Source organism: Heteronotia binoei, chromosome 5 (assembly GCF_032191835.1).
Source record: "Heteronotia binoei isolate CCM8104 ecotype False Entrance Well chromosome 5, APGP_CSIRO_Hbin_v1, whole genome shotgun sequence".
NCBI classification, from domain to species: domain Eukaryota; kingdom Metazoa; phylum Chordata; class Lepidosauria; order Squamata; family Gekkonidae; genus Heteronotia; species Heteronotia binoei.
In genome coordinates this window covers 148,424,909-148,435,633 of record NC_083227.1, presented here as the reverse complement: position 1 = coordinate 148,435,633, position 10,725 = coordinate 148,424,909, and positions in this window count along the sequence as shown.

The window sequence follows — 10,725 nt, the reverse complement described above, 5'->3', positions numbered from 1 at the left end:
ATTACCTGGTGGTCATCATCAGTTGATTTACTCAGATTTTTTTTTAAAAAATGACCATCTTAATTGATACTATGAGTTTTTTTTAAATGTAGTGTACAAAAAAGAAGCCCAAACAACAACTTCTTTACGCAAAAACCAATATATTTTTTTAAAAAAACCACATCTGTTTCTTTAGATGTGTGCATACTGACAGCTTTAATCTATTCAAATGTACAAGGGAAGTAGCTCAGCAATTCCAAACATAGTGATAAGGTGGCAACACAGCAGTGAGTGTAGCACTATAAAAAGTACAGTGAATCAATTTAAAGTCACAGTTTGCAGCAAGGAAAAAAACTGCATAGAACTGCTTAGAGTGCAACTTTGCCAAGGAGCTCTATGAAATAAATACTTTTAGTAGCAAACAAATGTATGCTAAAATAATCTTGATGTTGTTTAAAATAGCTAACTGTTCAATTTGCATTGGCAAAGCACTGAGCTGAACCTACAAAGCTACTTTATACTGAGGTAAACCATTGGTCCATCCAGGTCACTACTGTGTATGCCACTATACCTTCAAGTGGGTTTGCAACCTGCCAATTTTTGCTGCCTTTTTGGAAGGATAAGAACATAAGAGGAGCCATGTTGGATCAGGCCAGTGGCCCATCCAGTCCAACACTCAGTGTCACACAGTGGCCAAAAAACCCGCAGGTGCCATCAGGAGGTCCACCAGTGGGGCCAGGTCACTAGAAGCCTTCCCACTGCTGCCCCCTAAGCACCAAGAATGAAGAGCATCACTGCTCCAGACAGAGAGCTCCATCTATACCCTGTGGCTAATTGCCACTGATGGAGCTCTGCTCTATACGTTTATCCAGACCCCTCTTGAATGCCACCACTTGTGGGTGAAGAAGTATTTCACCCCTTTGGGTGAAGGAGGATTTCCTTTTATCTGTTCTAACTCGACTGCTCAGCAATTTCACTGAATGTCCACAAGTTCTTGTATTGTGAGAAAGGGAGAAAAGTACTTCTTTCTCTACCTTCTCTATCCTTTGCATAATCTTGTAAACCTCTATCATTTCACCCCTCAGTCAACATTTCTCCAAGCTAAAGAGCCCCAAGTGCTTTAATCTTTCTTCATAGGGAAAGTGTTCCAACCTTTAATCATTCTAGTTTCTGCACTTTTCCAATGCTATAATATCTTTTTTGCGGTTTGGTGACCAGAATTGAACACAGTACTCCAAATGAGGCTGCAATTGAGCAAGCTTGCAGGGCAAGCTGTGATGCAGAAGGACGCAAGATATAGGGAGAAGGAAGCAGATAACAGTTGCTCAGGGGCCTGATAGGAGCCCTCCGGGGGCCTGATTTGGCTCCTAAACTGCATGTTTCACACCCCAGGTAGAGAGTCTGGGTGCCACAGTTCTTGCTTCTCTTTGCATGCTGTTAAGAATACATAGAGACTCTGCAGCTAAATGGGTCTCAATCTGGAAAGCCTCAATCTGGAAAGCTCTACTAAGACTGACAGCAACTTCCTGAGGCTTCGGGAACAGAAAGGTATTTCTTCACCACATGCAAGTATACTGCAATATACTCACTTGATTCACATGGGTGTACACTTAGGGACAAAATGAGATAGCCTCCTTTCCAACTACAGCGTAGCTTAAATTACTGGCTCTTTCTACTTCAGAGAGGGGTCTTACAACTGTGGGCGCTGTGAAGTCATGAGGGGGGCAGAAGCTGAAAATCTGGTTCTGCCCACTCTTCTAGACTCTCAGCTACGTTACACTGATGGGGTTACTCCTTCAATAGAAACCTCTCATCGCACCCTGCCTCCTATTCCTGCCTCTTGCCCCTAAAAATAGACAAGATCTAATCCGAATGTAGGGTTGCCAGGTCCCCCCAGGCCACCGGCAGTAAGCTTGCCAGATCCAGGTTGGGAAACATCTGGAGAATTGGGGGTGGAGCCTGGGGAGGACAGGTAGAAGAAGAAGACTGCAGATTTATACCCCGCCCTTCTCTCTGAATCAGAGACTCAGAGCAGTTTACAATCTCCTATATCTTCTTCCCCCACAACAGACACCCTGTGAGGTGACTGGGGCTGAGAGGGCTCTCACAGCAGCTGCCCTTTCAAGGACAACTCCTGTGATAGCTATAGCTAATGCAAGGCCATTCCGGCAGGTACAAGTGGGGAATCAAATCCGGTTCTCCCAGATAAGAGTCCACACACTTAACCACCTCATCAAACTGGATCAGGTAGCTCGTTGGGGTACAAATGCCACAGATTCTGCCCTCCAAAGCATCCCTTTTCTCCAGGGGAAATTGATCTCATTAGTCTGGACACGAGCTGTAATTCCAGAAGATCCCCAGGTCCCAGCTGGAGGCTGGCATTCCTATCCAGATGGTAGCACTGTTTAATTAATTATTGGATTGGGGCGGGGTGGGGGGCAGAATGTGTGGATTTTCATGGTGGCATAGGGAGGATTTATGCATGTTGTCAGTGATCCCAGCAGTTCACCCAAATGTTTGGAATTATACATAGCAAGATATTGCCATGGCTCTTAAACCTCCACTTCGTTGCCATGTGTCATTATGTTCTTGCACCTTGGTTCTGTTAGAATGTTCACTTAAACAAGAGAAATTGCATTTGTACACCCACCTGGATGTAATAAAGTAAACTGGGATTAAATAATTGACCATTTAAACATTCACAGTTGGAAGAACAAAGGCAATGATCTCTTTTAGAACTATTACTAATATTCCCTTCAGAGCTCAGTATAGAGGGCATGCTATCTTATTGTATTTTCCTGGCTCGAATCTGAATTAAGGTCTGCTCAAATAGTAAGTAATTATGTGGAGTTTTAATTTTTATTTAAGTAGATTGATACCTAAACACTAGTGATATCTTTATAAAAATAAGCTCGAATGGTCCATAGAAATGTAAGGTCCTCCCAGAAACGCAACAAAAACGTGAAAGTGGGTAGCGATGGGGCAATTTGTTTCCCTTCCCATCTGAACCATGCATGTGATATTGCACAGCTCACAGATCAAAATCAGCTGATTAGCATACAACTGGGCTTTATAAAACAAAGTAACACGAGAATAAACATTTTTATTCTAAGTTTTGAAATTTTGGTCATTGGCTCCTTTCTTACAAGGGAGAATGGTTAATCTCAGCAATGAATTGATATATAGGATGGATGAGGATGGAGAACAGAAGTTCTTCGGTCATCCTTTCTGGCTAGAAGGCTGAGGTAACCACATTTTTCAATGACTCAGCAGCAGCAGCAAGACTACAAGGTTACAAACAAGAATCGGCATGTAAGGACAACCATCTGGTGCTTTGGGAGCTACATTTCAACAGAACCAGGGGATACAGAAGCATCTGTGCTAAAATCTTGTAGCATTGCTTGCTACTCTGCTATGATACGCATGTACTGTACACTGGTTTTGGGGAACCCCCTATAATCCTCTCATGTTAATTATTACATTTTCTGATTATGTTTTGATGATATAATGGTGAACATTTCAGTTCCCATACCTATACTGAAACCATTTTATTAGGGGGGAAATCAAAATACAATAATTGCATACGACATTATAGGATCACTTATAATACATTCCCATAATCTGAAAGATGTCACTGCTATTCATTATCGACTTATACCATGTACAGGGGACCAGTTTTCATTCAGATTTCCCATTTTTTAAATCTGTGAAGAGCTCTCAGTTTGACTAGTCTATACAAATTCCATGTTTTAAAATCAGTAATTCACAGTTTTAGCAAGGATTTTTACCTTGTGAACACTAGTATTGCAGCTGCTAATAAATTTAGTATGAGCTCCTAATGTTGTTCTGCTGTTAATACTACATAATTTAACAAAGTTTTCAGGTACAAAATGGAGGCCAATTTTAACACCTTTAATGCAGTGTCATCTTCTGATTTTCAGAACTTTTGAACATGATTACACTTCTACACATGTGGTAGAAGTCACCTTCAGGCCCATAGCCACAGGAGGCCCCGGGGGGGGGGGCACGGCCCCTCCACACACACCCCTCGGACCTTTATGGCCCCTCCTTTCTCCGGTCCCTGCTCTCTCCACCGCAAAACAGTAAAGAGCGGGCTCCTGGGGCTCTTACAAGGCACCCCCGCCGCTGCCGATCACATGATTGGCTGGAAAAGTCGCTCCAAAGTTGGCGGTATCTACACTGGCTTTCTGGTGTGATCAGCAAGTTCAGCACTGGGGCGGCCAGCACTGAACTTGCTGATCGCACCGAAAAGCGGTGTAGATACTGCTGACTTCGGAGTGGCTTTTCCAGCCAATCATGTGATCGGCAGTGGCAGGGGTGCCTTGCAAGAGCCCCAAGAGCCTGTTCTTTACAGTTTCACCCGGTGGTTGAGTGGGTGGCTGGGAGGGAGGGAGGGAGGGAGAGGTGTCTGGCGGAGGGGGGCAGGGCTGCCAGAGCCGAGAGGAGAAAAGTGGCAGAGGAGAGAGTGGGGGCCACAAGAGGGGAGCCCTCCATCTAAATTTTTTTAACATGGGCCCCCCGAACTGGAATTTTCTGGCTATGAGCCAGGTCACCTTTCTCTTTTAAATCAATGTTGTCCCAAAGGCTTTTTGGTTGACCCTTGATAGCTTCCAATATATCACTGGCTGGCCATCTTAAAGCAATTTTCTCAGACATTTAGACTGAGAACAATGATCTATTTGTAGATTAATTTAGTGCCAGAAGTAAAACAAATGTATGCTAAAGTAAATACAGGAAAATATCTGAGTCTAGCAGTCAACACAAACTGACAATTACTGGACCTCAACTTGTTATTCTTTTAATCTGCTAAAAACATTTTCACTATTTTGCATACTAATTCACTGCCCACTCACTTTATATGTTGTTGTTGTTCAGTCGCACAGTTGATTCTGACTCTTTGTGACCCCATGGACCAAGTCACGCCAGGCCCTCCTGTCTTCCACCATCCTCCAAAGTCTGCTCAAATTTGTGTTAGTAACATCAGTAATGCTATCCAGCCATCTCATCTTTTGACGTCCCCTTCTTCTTTTGCCTTCTGTCTTTCCCAGCATCAGGATCTTTTCCATTGAGTGCCCCCTTCTCATTTGGTGGTCAAAGTATTTGAACTTCAACTTCAGCATCTGACCTTCTAGGGAACAGTCTGGGTTGATTTCCCTTAGGACTGACTGATTTGATCTTGCAGTCCAAGGGACTCTCAAGATTCTTCTCCAGCACCGCATCTCAAAAGCATCTATTCTTCTGCGCTCGGCCTTCCTTATGGTCCAACTCTCACAGCCATACATTACTACTGGGAATACCATCACTTTGACTATATGGACTTTTATTGGCAGGGTGATGTCTTTAATTTTTATTATACTGCCTAGGTTCACCATAGCTGTCCTCCCAAGGAGCAAACATCTTTTAATTTCATGGCTACAGTCACTATCTGCAGTGATCTTGGATCCTAGAAATGTGAACTCTGTCACTACTTCCATGTCTTCCCCTTCTATTTGCCAAGGAGTGATGGGGCCAGATGCCATGATCTTAGGGGTTTTTTTTATGTTGAGTTTCAAGTCTACTTTTGTGCTCTTCTCTTTCACACTCTACGAGAAGTTCTCTAGGTCTGCATCAATTTCTGCCATTATAGTGGTGTCATCTGCATATCTGAGGTTGTTGAGGTTTTCCCCAGCAATCTTAATTCCAGTTTGTGCTTCATCCAGGCCAGCATTCTGCATGATGTACTCTGCATATAAATTAAGCTGGGTGACAATATACATCCTTGTCGAACTCCTTTTCCTATTCTAAACCAATCAGTTATTCCATATCCCCATTCTGACAGTTGCTTCTTGAACCTTATACAGGTTTCTCAAGAGATATGTGGGGTGATCTGTTATTCCCATCTCTTTAAGGACTTGCTACAGTTTGTTGTGATCCACACAATCAAAGGCTTTAGCATAGTCAATGAAGCAGAAATAGATGTTTTTCTGGTACTCCTATGCTTTCTCCATAATCCAGTGAATGTTGGCAATTTGATCTCTAGTTCCTCTACCTCTCCGAAACCTAGCTTGAACTTCTGGTAGTTCCCGATCTACATACCGCTGAAGCCTAGCTTGTAGGATCTTTAACATGACCTTACTGGCATGTGAAATGAGTGCAATGGCGCAATAGTTTGAACATTCCTTGGCATTACCCTTCTTTGGGATTGGAATATAAACTGACCTTTTCCAATCCTGTGGCCACTGTTGTGTTTTCTGAATTTGCTGACATAATGTGTGTAACACTTTAACTGCATTGTCTTTTAGGACTTCAAATAGTTCAACTGGAATACTGTCATCTCCGCTCGCTTTGTTGTTAGTAATGTTTTCTAAGGCCCATTTGACTTCACACTCCAGGATGTCTGGCTCAAGATCAGTGATTTCACCATCATGGTTGTCTTAATTTTTTTAATTTTCAGTATAAAGGGAAAGGAATAATGTGGGGGTACAGAAGCAAAAAAATGAAAAGAGTTAGGGGAGGAACAAAACAGAAAAAAAGAAAAAGAAAAGCGGTAAATATAGCAGTTACATTTCTACCTTCCAAACCTGATACTAAATTCTATCTACCTGCAAGTCTTAAATTTTAACCCAATACAACCATTACATTCTACAGTCTTATTATTTTATTATATATTTTTACTATTCTATTGCTTATGATATAAATCTAAGCTATTCATCTTCAATAAAAACAAACGAGAAAAGCAAAGAAACCAACCACAAAACAAAGCCCATAAGCACTAACTTTAACAATATTGACAACAGTCATAAACAGAGAAAATGAATATAATTTCTTTATCCTTAATACTACCTTAGTTGCTTCCAACTGGGAAAAAAAGGAAAAAAAATAAAAAACACCAAATTAAAACCTAGCAGACAATACTTTATCTATTTCAATACAAACAGATTCTAATGCTAAAACAAAAAAATCAGGAGCAGATCTTTAAAATTTTCAAATACCTGTGTTGTCTACCTTATTATAAATTGACCCAAATTAATTGTTTGTCTAGGCTGAATGTTTAAAATTCATTAAACTTTTTGGAGACGAAAGTAATTGGGGAGTGGCTTTGACCAACATCCGGTCAAGAGCCTTTGCCTAACGCTCGCCCAGCTGGCTCCAAAGTTATATTCTTTTTACCCCTTTAAACTATATTTTTTGAATCTTTGAGTGATGTCTCCTAAAGGGGTGAAGAAGGGAAATAAACAGAAGGAAAAAAGCGTTCAGCTTTTAACTGACTTCTTGGAATTGCCATCCACCTACCACACAAGGTTGGAGAGATACGAGGAACCAGCAGGAGAATGTCCTCTCACATTGAATTTATTGATGCAGGCAATGTCGAAGTTAAGACAAGAAATACGAGAGGACATAACCTCTATGTTACAACCGTTGTGCCAGCGTCTGGATGAACCAGAGGATTCTCATAAACAAGTTACCCGGACAGCACAAGAAGCTTTAAAAAGAGCTCAAGAGTGTGAAGGGAGAATATCTGAAATAACATTAGATGCATGGACGAGGGAACGGGTTTTAACAATGCACTTTCGTAACCGGGAGCTGTGTTTAAAGTTTAGAGGTTTTAAATCTGATGTGGAAGCTGAAATGGACTTATATGTATTTATGGCAAATTGGCTTGCTGAAGCAACTCACCTGGAGGCCGAAGTTCTCCCACTCATTCAAAAAGTATATCGTGTCGGCAAGGTATGTGAAGACAATTTGTCTTATACTAGAGATATTTGGGTGCAGTTTAAGGACTATCGAATGAGGCAAAAGAGTCTTTGCAGAGGCCAGGGAGAGGGGAGGTTTGGACTATCAGGGGTTAAAGATTCAGGTCTTTCCGGATCTCCCTCCTGAATTTTTAAGAATCAGAAGAGACCTCAAGGATACAACTGCCGAACTGCAGGACTTAAAATTAAATATAAATGGCTACAATCAGGTAAATTATACATCCAAAAAGGCTCCACTTCATATACAGCATATGACGCAGTCTCGGGTGAATTATTACTCTCCAAGTTAACTCCCTCCTCCCCTGCATTGAGAGTAAACAAGAGAAAGGAATGCTCTCCTCTTGTCTCTTTAAGGACAACCCGTGCTTGTACTGAGGAAGATCATGTAAACTTGGAAGAAAGTATGGATTCTATCTAAAAAGAAACTGAAGCAACAAGAAAATGGAAAAGTTGACAAAATTTATAATTTATATCTAAAGACTTTTCTTTCGGAATTTATGGTTGGGTGGGGTCAGCTGGCACGAGCATTTGGGTAATATCCCTCCATAGCTAATTCAGTCCAGGTGGAAGGAGGGAAGTAGCTCTTCTAGACCTTAAGCCTTGAGGTCTCCAGGGACTGAGATATTTTGTTAGAATTTAATTTTTTGATTTTTTTGAGAGTAGAAGGAATAATGAAGTTATAGAAGAAGAAGGAAATATTGAATGATTGTGGTATTAAACTTTAAAAATGTGTTAGGGAAGATAGTATTGTTAAGCTTAATTATTCCTCTACTAAAAAATAATAAAAAAATATAGACATACATATATACATATTAAGAAGTGTGGAATGGTAACACATGAAGTAATCTCCAAAGAGATAGATCAACTTTAGCTTATGTTAACTCTGGTGAGATGTTATTAAGTTTTGTTGTTTTTGATTTGTTATTGTTGTACACTTTTCTGTTGGAATAGGTATGAATTATAATGAGTCTATAATAAAATTTTGCTTTATATGCAAAAAAAAGACTTTTGGAGACTATATTTCCTATTTTCATATTACTCTAAGAAACACAAGTTTAATAAACAGTGACAGCCGCATTTCCCATACTAATTATTTTTATTTTTACCTAGGTAAGAAATCATACAATCTCTATAACCCACTCACTATTAAATTGCTCTGTTTAACTTTACAAAATAGTAGGATTCCTAGATCAAAACAGCCCCCCCTCTCACACTTATTTATTTTTGCCTATGGAAAAAATCATACACTTCCATAACCCACTCTATATTAAATTGCTCTATTTAACTTTAAAAAAAGTAGGATCCCTAGATGAAAATGGCCTCCTCTCTCACATTTATTTTTGCCTATGGAAAAATTCATACATCTCTATAACCCGCTCTCTATTAAATTGCTCTATTTAGCTTTGAAAATATACGATTCATAGATAAAAATAACAAACAGAAGAAAAGCATTCAAATTCTAAATCTTGTTTGCCATTTCAAAGCCACATGCCTCTAGAAGTCTCACTTGCCATTTCAAAGCCATTTCAAGGCCGCATGCCAGTTTTCTTTTATTAATTCCATGTTGACCAATTACGAGAAAGATCAACAGTTTATAATCCCTTCTTTTTGAAAGCTTTCCAAGCCTTGAACTTCTTGAAGTAGTCTGCCTTTTCTCCCTTTGGCACATAGATCCATTTTAATGAAAGTGATGAGATCTCCACGCCGTCACTTCCTCCTGTAAAAACTTTAATCAGACTTGATTTCCGCCTCCAGACTTGATTTCCGCCTCCTAACTGCATACAATGTCTCCATTTTGATTTCTTTCGACTCCTTTACCACTGGATCTTTATCCACTTCTCTTGTCATCACTGGAATCCCTTCACCACTTCGCTCATGTAAATTTTCAGTTTTGCTGTGTTTTAAAATAAAGGTTTCCACCTTGTCCTGTATCAACTCTGTCAACAGACCGATTTCCTGCTTTAAGGAGAATATAGTAACAATAATATCTCTTTTATCAAATGCTTCAGGTTGAATCGCGATCTTCTTCACAGTATAACTTAGTCTGATAATCAAAGTTAAAAAGCAACTCGAAGTCCCAGATAGTCTAAATCTCCTCCAGCCATGTGCTTTTCTTTTACAGTCCAGTTGTAATCATTTCAGTCCCAATCAGGTATCAAAAGCATTTCTCTTAAAGATATATTTGACTTTTATTCAGACCGTATTGTAATAAAATAATGTTCTCATTATAACTTGTTTAATTGTAAGCCAAATACATTCAAATATCTATGTTCAATCCAATTTAAATTATTGAGAGTTCTTAAGTTTGTTCTTTGTCTTTTTGAAGCCTCCTTTGGGGGAAAAAAAGAGCGGGGATATCTCTCTCCCCCCCCCCCTTTTTAACAGTCCCAATTGGCTTTATAATAAAAGATCCATTAATTGGTAGTAGTAAAAAGAAAGACTTACTTGCATGATAGCATTTCGATGATTAAGGTAGAAATATGATGTGATAGAAGCTTGTTAAAAGAAGAAAACAGTCGGGCATTCATCTCTTGCTGTGATCATGGTGACTGCAACAGTGGAGCATCAGGACAGGCAGGAGGAACAGGGACCAGCCGCCACTGTTTCCCTGGCTCCTGTAAAGCCCCTTGCTGTCAGAAGACCCCTCCAGGGTCTCCCTCGAGATGCCACAGCTGTGGCACCCCTCCTACCACCTGGTTTAGGGGGACTGCGAAGAGCAAGCTCCACGGACCCCACCGAGCTCGAGATGCCAAAACCCGGAAATCCAACGTCATGGTTGTCAAGGACATTGAGATCCTTCTTGTATAATTCTTCTGTGTATTCTTGCCACCTCTTCCTAATCTCTTCTGCTTCTGTTAGGTCCCTACCATTTTTGTCCTTTATCATGCACAAAACATTCCCTTGATTTCTGCAGTTTTCTTGAAAAGATCTCTTGTCCTTCCCATTCTATTATTTTCCTCTATTGCTTTGCATTGTTCCTTCAGGAAGTCCT